We start from the raw sequence: 15,482 nt of genomic DNA on the forward strand, positions 1-15,482 counted from the left end.
ATGAATTACGCGTGTTCAGAGGAGAAATTCCCCCTGTGTCTACAAAGGTTAATCTCTCTCTTCCTGTTCTCAGGGTATGTTAAGAATTTAACGATTCATAGATTACAGCCTGCCACGGTGCCCTGGTCTTGAATTTTACAATGTTTTACATTGACCAAAAATATCTCACCTGCCACTAAATACCTTCCCATGACATTTACGTCCATAGGTTCCCTGTCTGGCAAGTGAGAGCCAAAAAAAATCAGCCTTACTGGGAGGAAAATGGGGAAGAATATTAAGAATATTGCTCATATCTTGGCAAGAAGTGCCCAACGTAGCCAGGGTTGGGGATTGCCCAAAATGTCAAAATTGTTGCAGCTCAGATAACAGGGCTGTTTATTAAACAGCTAGCAGAGCTCACAACAGAGGCTTCTTCAAATATGTGCCCAAACGGGTCTGGGAAGCATCAGTAATAAGAAGCATATATAATGGGGGGATAGAGACTTGTTAGGCTGAGTCACTATCAAACTCTTTTTCTTGGCAACTTCCAAGAACAACTGCATTTGTATTTCAAGGTTTCCATTTCGGTCAACAGTGAACAAGGAAGAACAGTGGGGAGAGAGACAGAAAGGCCACCTGGGACGTGAGCTGGGAGCCTGATAAGAGCCATCTTGTGTGTCCTGGCACTTGTCATCCAAATGGCTGTTCTCAACAAATTTACTTTCCCCCAGACAGTTCAGCTTAAATGAGCTCATACTGTCTATCTGACACTTGTCAAAAGAAGAGTGAAAGATTTCTCTAAGCCCTGATTGAAGAAAGAGGGAGTCAGAGAGAGAGAGAGAGAGAGAGAAAGCTAGCAGGAGAAAGAGAAGGGCAACGAGAAGGGATACGTGCAGAGTGGGAGCCCTTTCCTGGAGGCCCAGTGCATTTTTATCTTCACCTATAAATCTCACGCCAGAAGGTGGGAAAAGAAGAAGAAGTACCACTTCCAATCATATTTGTTAAGACAAATATGATTGAACACATGAAATATGAAAACAGTACAAACTACCTTTGTGCTCACCTAGTGTCATTTTTTTTTTTTCTTTTTGGTCTGATCGTTGTGTGAGGTGTTTTGTTTTTAGTTAAGAAAGGAAGAAAGAGCAGTGGAGAAATCTGATGTGCTTTTGACAGCATGGCCGATGCTCTTTTCCATCCCAGCTGGGACAGGATTCAGTAACAGGCAAGGGCAAGTGATTTCATTAACTAAGCCTTGATTTTGAGGTTTGCATATCTACAGATGCGTTTTTTCCTCCCTAGGTCTTGGGGAGCTGCCAACATTATGGGCAAAAGGAGTGATGGTAATGGACTGAAGTGGCCACAGAGCAAATCTCTGGAAGGGGAGATATCATAAACAGTTGCCAGGAGGGTACTGCCTGTGCCTCTCTCCCCTCCAGGCTGGGAAGTAACAGGGAATCTAATTTAGGAACTATTATTTGCCAGCAGGTATTGAATAAAGAGAAGGAGAAAGGGGACAAGAGGAAGAGCAGGAAACAAATGAGCCTCACAGAAATATGACCAAAAATGTCTTTAAAAATCCACACTCCAAAGCAAAAGGGGGCTTCCCTGGTGGTGCAGTGGTTGAGAGTCCGCCTGCCGATGCAGGGGACACGGGTTCGTGCCCCGGTCCGGGAAGATCCCACATGCTGCGGAGCGGCTGGGCCCGTGAGCCATGGCCGCTGAGCCTGCGCATCTGGAGCCGGTTGCTCCACCATGGCAGAGGCCACAACAGTGAGAGGCCCGCATACCGAGAAAAAAAAAAAAAGAAAAAAAGCAAAAGGGCCCAGGACTGCAGAGGCCTCTTCACTTTCGTTAATGCTCGTGTTCTGGGCCATTTTCCTCCTTTTCATTTTCCTCCTCTTGACCTGATCTTCTCAGCTGGAACACATGGCTTGGTCTCTTTTGCACCTGTACCAAAGTGATCTTACAAAAACCCTTATCTATATATTATTTCCTCTATTTCCAGTTTAGTTACATCAAGAGGGTCAGTTCTTAAGTTGGCAAACAGATGATCAAATAAATCTTTTTCAAAATGTCCTAGGACACAATCTTGATCAAGTTACTCAAATGTAAGATGAGTCTAAAGCTCCCTGCCTCCCAAGGCTCTCATAAGGGATCTCAACTGATTTTACAGATAGATAGATAGATAGATAGATAAAGCACTTAATATTTAAAAGCTGTTAAATATATGTTAGCTCTTTTCTCTTCCCCTCTTTGAATTAAGAGATTCCTAGAACTTATAGCAGAAAAATCCACATCAGTGATGGGCATTATTTGGGCATACAACCATAAACTTAAGTTTTCTCAGGGGAATGAATCCAATTAAAGATAAAAATCGGTACAATTTCACAATGCCTATTTGGAGTATTTATGAGCATCAGAGTCCCTTTTAACAATTATTCCAATGGAGCAGTATTTTAAACTCACCATGGTGTTATGGATATAGCTGGTGCTAAGCAACGTAAGGCATGTAAGCAATGAAGATCTATTTCACAGCTTCTTTCCTTAGCAAGAGAAGAGATGACATTTTGCTGGCCTCGCCTCCCTGGAGATTAAAAACCAAGCCCCAGAGGAAGGCCAGGCAACTGACATACAGACTCTTTCCCTGCTGAGGAAAGGAAAACACAAAGCTCGTGGAAAGCTTACCCCTGCACAAGGTGCGTTCCCATTTCCTGCAAGAGAATACAGTGCACTTTGCTGAAGGTCCTATCAAAATGAGCAAAGCAACCCTATTATGTGACATTTTAGAAGCAAAGGTCAGGAACAAGACAAGGAGGTCCACTCTCACCACTCTTATTCAACAAACTTTTGGAAGTCCTAGGCATGGAAATCAGAGAAGAAAAAGAAATAAAAAGAATACAAATTGGAAAAGAAGTAAAACTGTCACAGTTTGCAGATGACATGACACGATACATAGAAAATTCTAAATATGCCACCAGAAAACTACTAAAACTAATCAATGAATTTGGTAAGGTTGCAGGATACAAAATTAATGCACAGAAATCTCTGGCATTCCTATACACTAAAAATGAAAAATCAGAAAGAGAAATTAAGGCAACAACCCCATTTACCATTGCAACAAAAAGAATAAAATACTGAGGAATAAACCTACCTAAGGAGGCAAGAAAACTATAAAATACTGAAGAAAGAAATCAAACATGACATAAACAGATGGAGAAATATACCATGTTCTTCGATTGGGAGAATCAATATTGTGAAAGTGACTATACTACCCAAAGCAATCTAAAAATTCAATGAAATCCCTATCAAACTACCAATGGCATTCTTCACAGAATGGGAACAAAAATTTTTACAATTCCTATGGAAACACAAAAGAGTCCAAATAGCCAAAGCAATCTTGAGAAAAGAAAATCGGAGCTGGAGGAATCAGGCTCCCAGACTTTGGACTATACTACAAAGCTACAGTAATCAAGACACTATGGTACTGGCACAAAAACAGAAATATAGATCAATGGAACAGGATAGAAAGCCCAAAGATAAACCCACGCACATATGGTACCTAATTTATGACAAAGGAGGTAAGAAAATACAATGGAGAAAAGACAGCCTCTTCAATAAGTGGTGCTGGGAAAACAGAACAGCTACATGTTAAAGAATGAAATCAGAACACTACCTAACACAAAACACAAAAATAAACTCCAAATAAATTAAAGACCTAAATGTAAGATCAGACACTATAAAACTCTTAGAGGAAAACATGGGAAAAACACTCTATGACATAAACCACAGCCAGATCTTTTTTGAACCATCTCCTAGAGTAATGGAAATAAAAACAAAAATAAACAAATGAGACCTAATGAAACTTAAAAGCTTTTGCACAACAAAGGAAACCATAAACAAGACAAAAAGACAAGCCTTAGAGTGGAAGAAAATATTTGCAAATGAAACAATGGACAAAGGATTAACCTCCAAAATATATAAACAGCTCATAGAGCTCAATATCAAAATAACAAACAATTCAATTAAAAACTGGGCAGAAGATGGGAGACCTTCAAGATGGTGGAGGAGTAACATGTGGAGATCATCTTGCTCCCTACAAATATAACAGAAATACATCTACATGTGGAACAACTCCTACAGATCACCCACTGAAGGCTGGCAGAAGACCTCAGACTTCCCAAAAGGCAAAAAGCTCCCCACATACCTGGGTAGGGCAAAAGGAAAAAAGAAAGAACAGAGACAAGGGAATAGTGACAGGACCTGCACCTGAGGGAAGGAGCTGGGAAAGAGGAAGAGTATCCACACACTAGGAGACCACTTCACTGGCGGAAACAAGGGGTGGCAGGGGGAAGCAATGGAGCCACGGAGGAGAGCGCAACAACAGGGGTGCAGAGGGCAAAGCAGAGAGATTCCCGAGCAGAGGATCAGAGCCGACCAGCACTCACCAGCCTGAGAGGCTTGTCTGCTCACCAGCAGGGGCAGGTGGGGGCTGGGAGTTCAGGCTAAGGCATTGGAGGTCAGATCCCAGGAAGAGGACTGGGGTTGGCTACGTGAACACAGCCTGAAGGGGGCTAGTGCACCACAGCTAGCTGGAAGGGAGTCCAGGAAAAAGTCTGGAACTGCCTAAGAGGCAAAAGACCATTGTTTCGGGGTGCACGAGGAGAGGGGATTCAGGGCACCGCCTAAACGAGCTCCAGAGACAGGCGCCAGGCACGGCTATCAGCGTGGACACCACAGAAGGGCATGGGATGCTAAGGCTGCTGCTGCAGCCACCAAGAAGCCCGTGTGCAAGCACAGGACACTATCCACACTTCCCCTCCTGGGAGCCTGTGCAGCCCGCCACTGCCAGGGTCCCATGATCCAGGGACAACTCCCCCGGGAGAACACACGGCACGCCTCAGGCTGGTGCAACGTCACGCTGGACTCTGCCGCCACAGGCTAACCCCGCATTCTGTGCCCCTCCCTCCTCCCCGCCTGAGTGAGCCAGAGCCCCCGAATCAGCAGCTCCTTTAACCCCGTCCTGTCTGAGTGAAGAACAGATGCCAGAGGGCGACCTACAGGCAGAGGCGGGGCCAAATCCAAAGCTGAACCCCAGGAGCTGTGCGAACAAAGAAGAGAAAGGGAAACCTCTCCCAGCAGCCTCAGGAGCAGCAGATTAAATCTCCACAATCAACTTGAGGTACCCTGCATCTGTGGAATAACTGAAGAGACAACAAATCATCCCAAAATTGAGGCGGAGGACATCGGAAGCAACGGTAGACTTGGGGTTTGCTTTCTGCAAATAATTTGTTTCTGGTTTTATGTTTATCTTAGTTTAGTATTTAGAATTTATTATCATTGGTAGATTTGTTTGTTGATTTGGTTGCTCTCTTCCTTTTTTATGTATATAGAAATATATATATTTTTTACTTTTTCTGTTTCTGTGAGTGTCTGTGTGTATGCTTCTTTGTGTGAGTCTGTCTCTATAGCTGTGCTTTTACGATTTGTCCTAGGGTGCTGTCTGTCCATTTTTCTTGTTTTTTTAGTATAGTTTTTAGTGCTTGTTATCATTGGTGGATTGGTTGTTTGGTTTGGTTGCTCTCTTCTTTCTTTCTTTCTTTTCTTTTTACTACTTTTAAATTTTTTATAATAATTTTTAAAAATCTTATCTTAATAAATTATTATTTTTTCTTTCTTTCTTTCTTTTTTTCTCCCTTTTCTTCTGAGCCATGTGGATGACAGGGTCTTGGTGCTCTGGCGGGTGTCAGGCCTCTGCCTCTGAGGTAGAAGAGCTGAGTTCAGGACATTGATCCACCAGAGACCTCCCGGCTCCACGTAATGTCAAACAGCAAAAGCTCTCCCAGAGATCTCCATCTAAACGCTAAGACCCAGATCCACTCAATGACCAGCAAACTACAGTGCTGGACACCCTGTGCCAAACAACTAGCAAGACAGGAACACAACCCCATTCATTAGCAGAGAGGCTGCCTAAAACCATAATAAGCTCAGAAACACCTTAAAACACACCACAGGACGTGGTACTGCCCACCTGAAAGACAAGATCTAGCCTCATCCACCAGAACACAGGCACCAGTCCTCTCCACTAGCAAGCTTACACAACCACTGAACCAACCTTAGCTACTGGGGGCAGACACCAAAAACAACGGGAAATACAAACTTGCAGCCTGCGAAAAGGAGACCCCAAACACAGTAAGTAAAGCAAAATGAGAAGACAGAGTAATACATAGCAGATGAAGGAGCAAGGCAAAAACCCACCATAGCAAACAAATGAAGAGGAAATAGGCAGTCTACATGAAAAAGAATTCAGCGTAATGATAGTAAAAATGATCCAAAATCTTGGAAGTAGAATGGAGAATATACAAGAAACGTTAAACAAGGACATAGAAGAACTAAAGAGCAAACAAACAATGATGAACAACACAATAAATGAAATGAAAAGTTCTCTAGAAGGAATCAATAGCAGAATAAATGAGGCAGAAGAACGGATAAGTGACCTGGAAGATAAAATAGTGGAAATAACAACCACAGAGCAGAATAAAGAAAAAAGAATGAAAAGAATTGAGGACAGTCTCAGAGACTTCTGGGACAACATTAAATGCACCAACATTCGAATTATACGGGTCCCGGAGGAAGAAGAGAAAAAGAAAGGAACTGAGAAAATATTTGAAGAGATTATAGTTGAAAACTACCCAATATGGGAAAGGAAATAGTCAATCAAGTCCAGTAAGCGTAGAGAGGCCCATACAGGATAAATCCAAGGAGAAACACACCAAGACACATATTAATCAAAGTATCAAAAATTACATACAAAGAAAAAACATTAAAAGCACAAAGGGAAAAGCAACACATAACATACAAGAGAATCCCCATAAGGTTAACAGCTGATTTTTCAGCAGAAACTCGGCAAGCTAGAAGGGAGTAGAAGGACATATTTAAAGTGATGAAAGGGAAAAACCTACAACCAAGATTACTCTACCCAGCAAAGATCTCATTCAGATTTGATGGAGAAATTAAAACCTTTACAGACAAGTAAAAGTTAAGAGAATTCAGCACCACCAAACCAGCTTGAACAACAAACGCTAAAGGAACTTCTCTAGGCAGGAAACACAGGAGAAGGAAAAGACCTACAATAACAAACCCAAAACAATTAGAAAATGGTAATAGGAACATACATATCAATAACTACCTTAAATGTAAATGGATTAAATGCTCCAACCAAATGACATAGACTGGTTGAATGGATACAGAAACAAGACCCATATATATGCTGTCTACAAGAGACCCACTTCAGACCTAGGGATACATACAGACTGAAGGTGAGGCGATGGAAAAAGATATTCCATGCAAGTGGAAATCAAAGAAAGCTGGAGCAGCAATTCTCATATCAGACAAAATAGACTTTAAAATAAAGACTATTAGAAGAGACAAAGAAGGACACTATATAATGATCAAGGGATCAATCCAAGAAGAAGATATAACAACTGTAAATATTTATGCACCCAACATAGGAGCACCTCAATACATAAGGCAAATGTTAACAGCCATGAAAAGGGAGATCGACACTAACACAATCATAGTAGGGGACTTTAACATCCCACATTTACCAATGGACAGATCATCCAAAATGAAAATAAAGAAGGAAACACAAGCTTTAAACGACACATTAAACAAGATGATATTTATAGGACATTCCATCCAGAAACAACAGAATACACTTTCTTCTCAAGTGCTTGTGGAACATTCTCCATGATAGATCATCTCTTAGGTCACAAATCAAGCCTTGGCAAATTTAAGAAAATTGAAATCATATCAAGTATCTTTTCTGACCACAACCCTATGAGACTACATATCAATTACAGGAAACAATCTGTAAAAAATACAAACACATGGAGGCTAAACAATACACTACTAAATGACCAAGAGATCACTGAAGAAATCAAAGAGGAAATGAAAAACTACCTAGAAAGAAATGACAATGAAAAACATGACTACCCAAAACCTATGGGATGCAGCAAAAGCAGTTCTAAGAGGGAAGTTTATAGCAATACAATTCTACCTCAAGAAACATCTCAAATAAACAACCAAACCTTACACCTAAAGCAATCAGAGAAAGAAGAACAAAAACCTCCAAATTTAGCAGAAGGAAAGAAATTATACAGATCAGATTGGAAATAAATGAAAAAGTAATGAAGGAAACAATAGCAAAGATCAATAAAACTAAAAGTTGGTTCTTTGAGAAGATAAACAAAATGGATAAACCAGTAGCCAGACTCATCAAAAAGAAAGGGAGAAGACTCAAATCAATAGAATTAGAAATGGAAAAGGAGAAATGACACTGCAGAAATACAAAGGATCATGAGAGATTACTATAAACAACTATATGCCAATAAAAGGACAACCGGGAAGAAATGGACAAATTCTTAGAAAAGCACAACCTTCTGAGATTGAACCAGGAAGAAACAGAAAATATAATCAGACCAATCACAAGCACTGAAATTGAGACTGTGATTAAAAATCTTCCAACAAACAATAGCCCAGGACCAGATGGCTTCACAGGCCAATTCTATCAAACATTTAGAGAAGACCTAAAACATATCCTTCTCAAACTCTTCCAAAATATAGCAGAGGGAGGAACACTCCCAAACTCATTCTACAAGGCCACCATCACCCTGATATCAAAATCAGACAAAGATGTCACAAAGAAAGAAAACTATAGGCTAATATCATTGAAGAACACTGATGCAAAAATCCTCAACAAACTACTAGCAAAAAGAATCCAACAGCACATTAAAAGGATCATACACTACGATCAAGTGGGGTTTATCCCAGGAATGCAAGGATTCTTCAATATACCCAAATCAATCAATGTGATAAACCATATTAACAAATTGAAGGGGAAAAACCATATGATCACCTCAATAGATGCAGAAGAAGCATTTGACAAAATTCAACAACCATTTAGTACAAAAACCCTCCAGAAAGCAGCACACAGGGAACTTACCTCAACATAATAAAGGCCATATATGACAAGCCCAAAGCCAGCTTCGTTCTCAAAGGTGAAAACCTGAAACCATTTCCTCTAAGATCAGGAACAAGACAAAGTTGCCCACTCTCACCACTGTATTTCAACATAGTTTTGTAAGTTTTAGCCACAGCCATCAGGGAAGAAAAAGAAATAAAAAGAATGCAAATCAGAAAAGAGGAAGTAAAGCTGTCACTGTTTGCAGATGAGAAGATACTACACACAGAGAATCCTAAAGATGCTACCAGAAAACTACTAGAGCTAATCAATGAATTTGGTAAAGTAGCAGGATACAAAATTAACACACAGAAATCTCTTGCATTCCTATACAATAATGAGGAAAAATCTGAAAGCGAAATTAAGGAAACACTCCAATTTACCATGGCAAAAAAAAGAATAAAATGCCTAGGAATAAACCTACCTCAGGAGACAAAAGACCTGTATGCAGAAAACTATAAGACACAGATGAATGAAATTATACAAACAGATGGAGAGATATATCATGTTCTTAGGTTGAAAGAATAAACATTGTGAAAATGACTATATTACCCAAAGCCATCTACAGATTCAATGCAATCCCTATCAAACTACCAATGGCATTTTTCACAGAACTAGAACAAAAAATTTCACAATTTGTATGGAAACACAAGAGATCCCGAATAGCCAAAGCAGTCTTGGGAAAGAAAAACGGAGCTGGAGGAATCAGGTTCCCAGACTTCAGACTATACTACAAAGCTACAGTAATCAAGGCAGTATGGTACTGGCACAAAAACAGAAATACAGATCAATAGCACAGGATAGAAAGCCCAGAGATAAACCCACGCACATATGGTCACCTCACTTTTGATAAAGGAGGCAACAGTATACAGTGGAGAAAAGAAAGCCTCTTCTATAAGTGATGCTGGGAAAACTGGACAGCTACGTGTAAAAGAATGAAATTAGCCACTCCTTAACACCATACACAAAAATAAACTCAAAATGGATTAAAGACCTAAATGTAAGGCCAGACACTATCAAACTCGTAGAGGAAAACAGGCAGAACACTCTATGACATAAATCACAGCAAGATCCTCTTTGACCCACCTCCTAGAGAAATGGAAATAAGAACAAAAATAAACAAATGGGACCTAATGAAACTTAAAAGCTTTTGCACAGCAAAGGAAACCATAAACAAGACAAAAAGACAACCCTCAGAATGGGAGAAAATACTTGCAATGAAGAAACTGGCAAAGGATCAATCTCCAAAATTTACAAACAGCTCATGCAGCTCAATATCAAAAACAAACAACCCAATCCAAAAATGGGCAGAAGACCTTAATAGACATTTCTCCAAAGAAGATATACAGATCTCCAAAGAACACATGAAAGGATGCTCAACATCACTAATCATTTGAGAAAAGCAAATCAAAACTACCATGAGGTATCATCTCACACCAGTCAGAATGACCATCATCAAAAAATCTACAAACAATAAATGCTGTAAAGGGTGTGGAGAAAAGGAAACCCTCTTGCACTGTTGGTGGGAATGTAAATTGATACAGCCACTATGGAGAACAGTATGGAGGTTCTTTAAAAAAGTAAAAATAGAACTACCATACAACCCAGCAATCCCAGTACTGGGCATATTCCCTAAGAAAACCATAATTCAAAAAGAGTCATGTACCACAATGTTCACTGCAGCTCTATTTACAATAGCCAGGACATGGAACCAACTTAAATGTCCATCAACAGATGAATGGATAAAGAAGATGTGGCACATATATACAGTGGAATATTAGCCATAAAAAGAAATGAAACTGAGTTATTTGTAGTGAGGTGGATGGACCTGGAGTCTTTCATACAGAGTGAAGTAAGTCAGAAAGAGAAAAAGATATACATGCTAATGCATATATATGCAATCTAAAAAAAAGAAGAAGAAAAATGGTACTGATGAGCCTAGTGGCAGGGCAGGAATAAAGACATAAAGACAAACATAGAGAATGGACTTGAGGACACAGGGTGGGAGAGGGGGAGGTGGAAGCTGGAACAAAGTGAGAGAGTGGCATGGACATATATACACTACCAAATGTAAAATAGATGGCTAGTGGGAAGCAGCAGCATTACAGGGAGATCAGCCCAGTGCTTTGAGATGACCTAGACAGGTGGAATAGGGAAGGTAGGAGGGAGGCTCAAGAGGGAGAGGATATGGGGATATGTGTATGCATATGGCTGATTCACTTTGTTGTACAACAGAAACTGACACAGCATTGTGAAGCAATTATACTCCAATAAAGGTCTATTTTTAAAAAAATAAAGTACAATTTTAAAAAAAATTAAATTCTTCTCCTAGATGTCAAATATTTAATTTATAGAGCAGCAAGCAGTGCAGAAACAGACATTCATTGAGCTATTGCTATTACCCTTTGACTCACCAGCCAAGGTTGGTTAACCCTTCACTACCCCGATGACATGGGGAAGTTGGAGTGGGTAGGTAATTTAGTTTTCTGTATTACACCACAGAAGCTAGGTAAACTCCTCCTGAATAAACATCCTTGTAGGCCTCTGCAAACCCACACCGAGACACTTATTTCTCCTGGAAAGGGCTCTTTGAGAACACACTCCTCAACATCACCACTACGTAGCAAAAAAGAGAAAAGAAAAGAAAAAGAGAAGAAACTCTGGAGAAACAATTGCTGGATTTGAGATTTTTGCTCATTTATTTCAACAGTTAACAGCAATTATGTATGGGGTGAAGGATCTTCATTCACATATGGTACACATTGTTAATGGTAGACTCTAAAAATAATTTCCAGAGTTATTACTCTAGATCTCACACTGTTAATGAGAAAGTTCAGAGGAAATGGTATTGATTACACCCTGCTAATTAGCTGACTTACCTGGGATAGTTTGGGTTCCTTTCGATAAAAAAGAGTGAATTCCTTTCAATGTTTCAAATATTCAAGGTCATCATAAAATATTAGCTTTGACATTTAAGTGCTTTGAAATTGTTGATGCTTTATCAAAAAGAATGACAGTAATTTTAATACATATGCTTTTAAAAATCCAGGAAGTGATACTCAGAAACAATAAGAGAATAAAGGTGGAATCTCTCACAAAAACATGCCAGTTAATAAATGTACATGATACGAATAACTGAATTAGAAAAACTCTTGTAACCGGCAATGTAATGATTGATTCAGACAAGGATCGTCAACACATGCTAAATTTTCACCGGATGAAATTTTGTTGAGGAGTATAAGATTCACAACGTCTCAAAGCATCTCACCATAATTACAACGTATTTCCCCTACAAAGGGGAAAAGGTACCTCTCTAATGAAGAAATCCTGAGATACTGCCTTAGACAAGTGATCAAATTTAGCCTCACTCATAAGGAAAACTGGTATTCTTCATTTCCTTACATAATGCAATAGGAGGGACACAACATCATCTATATAGAATTCTTGCCAAAAATATTTAATTTGAATCTAATAATGAGGAAATAACTCCAAACTGAGGGACACTGTGCAAAACAGCTGCCCTATACTCCTCAAAAATGTCAATGCAATAAAATATTTAAAAGACTAGGGAACAATTCCAGACTTAAGGAGACTAAAGATACATGAAAACTAAATGTAATGTAATATCTTTGATTGGGTTCTGGATTTTTTTTAAAAAGCAGGAACATTAATTATTGAGAGTGGGGGATAATTGGGATCTGAATATGGATGGAATTTACATTATATAATATTTATATGACAATGTTAAATTTCCTAAGTATGACAATGATACTGCATTATGTTAGAGAAGATCCTTGTTCTTATGAAATACATGCACATATATTATGGTTTAAATGTTTCATGGCTGGACGTACCTTATTTTAAATTGATTAAGAAAGTGAAAGACAGAGAACAAATGTGGCAAAATGTTAAATAATGAATGTAGATGAAGGGTATATGAGTGGACACAGAAAGCAACTAAAAAAATTGATAAGTTAAAATTCATCAACGTTTAAACCTTCTCCTCATCAAAATTAAGCTAAAAGCAATAAACAAAAAAGAATAGGTAAGACACCAACTGAGAGAAAATATTTGCAAAACATGTATCTGACAACGGACTCGCATCTAGAATATATAGACAACTCCTACTACTGAATAATTTCAAAACAACCCAATTATAAAATAGGGAAAAGATTTGAGCAGACTATTCACAAAGAAAGATTCAGAAATGACCGATCAGCATGTGAATGCGTGTTCAACAGCATCAGTCATCAGAGAAATGCAAATCGACACTTCCCTGAGATTCAATACATACGCACCAGAATGGCTAAAATTAAACGGACTGACAACACCAAATTTCAGTGAGAATGCAGAGCACTCTGAACTCTCACGCATGGCAGGTGGCAACGTGAAATGGTACCACCTCTCAGGAAGAAGTTAGGCAATTTCTTACAAAGAGTGTATGAGTCATTTAATATTCTTTCAACTTTACCACAGATTGATATTTTACCCCCAAAAAAGTTGAGGGAAAAATCTGTGATGCTTTAGAATGTGGCTTCAGAAAATAGACATGAGGCAGTATATATCCATTTATAGTTGGTTCTCTATTCTTCTGATCTTAAGATGATTTTTTAATAGTAACTCATTCAACAAATATCTCTTGAGTACCTGCCATGGGCTGACAATCCCCTGTGTACTGAGAGTATAATGGTGTACAAGAAAGACAGTCCAGCCTTCATGGAATTTATATTCTCATGGAGAGACACATATTGAACAAGTAGAGAGAGAGAGAGAGAAGTTACCAAATGTTATTAGGCCTCTGAGCATACAGAGGAGGTGCGAGGTAACAGGAGAGGCCTGCAGGGAGAAATTTTCACTTGCCATCTGAAGATTGAAAGGGAGTCAGCCATACAAAAAGCTGGGGGAAATAGCATTCCAGACAGAAGGGTTAGTGAGTGCAAAGGCCCTGAGGTGGAAAATAGATTGGATGGTGTTTAAATAGAACACTGTCTGCATGTTGGTCAGCTGGCCGTTGGTCACAGATCTGAGTCACTATACCTTTGGCACTACATGCAAGAACAGTATGGAGCATTCAAAGTGAGGTCAAAGAGGATAAAAAGAGCAGAACAGAGTTTTAAGCCAAAGACTGAGGGAGTCTACAAGAGGAGGTTCCTGAAATCGGGAGATAACTGGAACCCAGGTCTCTGGAGCCCACAGTGAGGAGAGTTCCGGAGCTACTGCTTTTTAAGATATTCCAGTTCATGTCCACCTACCTGCTTAATCCTGTCATTATCCAATGATGATAATAACGATGGTAACAACCATGATTAGGATAAGATGCCAGTTATATAATTCACTGATTGCTTCCCATGTCTCAGGGTCTACATCGAATGCTTGATCCTATATAATTCTCTCAACAACTCTGAAGTAAACAGTATTCTCCCCATGTTACAGACAAGCAAACAGGTTCGGACATTAAACAAGGTATGTAGACTCAAACAACCTCTAATTGGCTAAACCTGCATTTGAATCTAGGTCTGTCTGATTCCGGATCCCACTCTCTATATTGTTACCTTTGTTAATCTCCAGTCTTCCTGGCAGTACCTTCTGACTGGTACTTTCTCCAGGGAGCTAAAGAAGCCAAAGAGACAGTTGGATACAAGAGGACCTTTGGAATGGTCTTCAGCTTCGATGAGAGAGAGAGAACAAAAGCACATGCACTCGTAAAAGGCTGACTTGAGGCTACTGGGGATTATCTTGGCTCATACGCTACACTAGACATTTTTCAAAGGGCACTGCATAAGCAGACAACGTTGTCATAATCCTGAAACCTGAATTCAAAATGCATTAATTTCTTTCTACCACGACAGATTTGGAAAAACATGATGTGGTTCTTAAGCTTGTGCTTTCGAAAATCAGAAAGCTGGAAGGTAGAAGGTGAATATTTATTAATATTTTAAAATTATGAATATGCAAAATATCAACCAAGAATAAATTTTTATATAAAGGTTATAAGCAAATGAAAAATGACAATCTGTCCTAAGAAAGCAAACAGAACATTAATTATAGCAGCCTTACAAAGCACCAAAGTAATAGCAGTTTGCAATTCTTTTCCAAAATTTACATAACTATATAGTCTTTCAGATTCCAGAGATTCTATTTTTGATAAGCAGCAATTCAAAAGGTTAGTCACCTCATCTATATTATTATCCAACTTTTATGAATGGGAAATAGTGACACCTCAAATTTACATGTTAGCCAAACCTGATAGGTTGCCTCTAACTCTTTTTCTTCATTCATTCCAGCAATACTGTGTGCCAGGCATTGAGCACAGCCTGGAGACACTGAGATGAGTAGGACACACAGTATGTCCCCAGGAGAACTTCAAATCCAGAAAGAAAAACAGACCAGTAGACACACAACCCCAACAGAGTTCGAATAGGCTAAACAGATGGAGGTCAAAATGGCAATACGATGTTAAGGGTTGTCTCCCAACCAGACAGAA

The 15,482-nt window shown here is 39.3% G+C and overlaps 1 protein-coding gene across 2 annotated transcripts in view; it reads right to left on the reverse strand.

The window, feature by feature from the left end:
* Window positions 1-15,482, reverse strand: part of CPQ (carboxypeptidase Q) — a 479,409-nt gene that overhangs the window by 305,502 nt on the left and 158,425 nt on the right. The window lies entirely within an intron of this gene.

This window comes from Monodon monoceros, unplaced genomic scaffold (assembly GCF_005190385.1).
Source record: "Monodon monoceros isolate NGI ecotype Baffin Bay Population unplaced genomic scaffold, NGI_Narwhal_1 Super_Scaffold_14, whole genome shotgun sequence".
Taxonomy (NCBI): Eukaryota; Metazoa; Chordata; class Mammalia; order Artiodactyla; family Monodontidae; genus Monodon; species Monodon monoceros.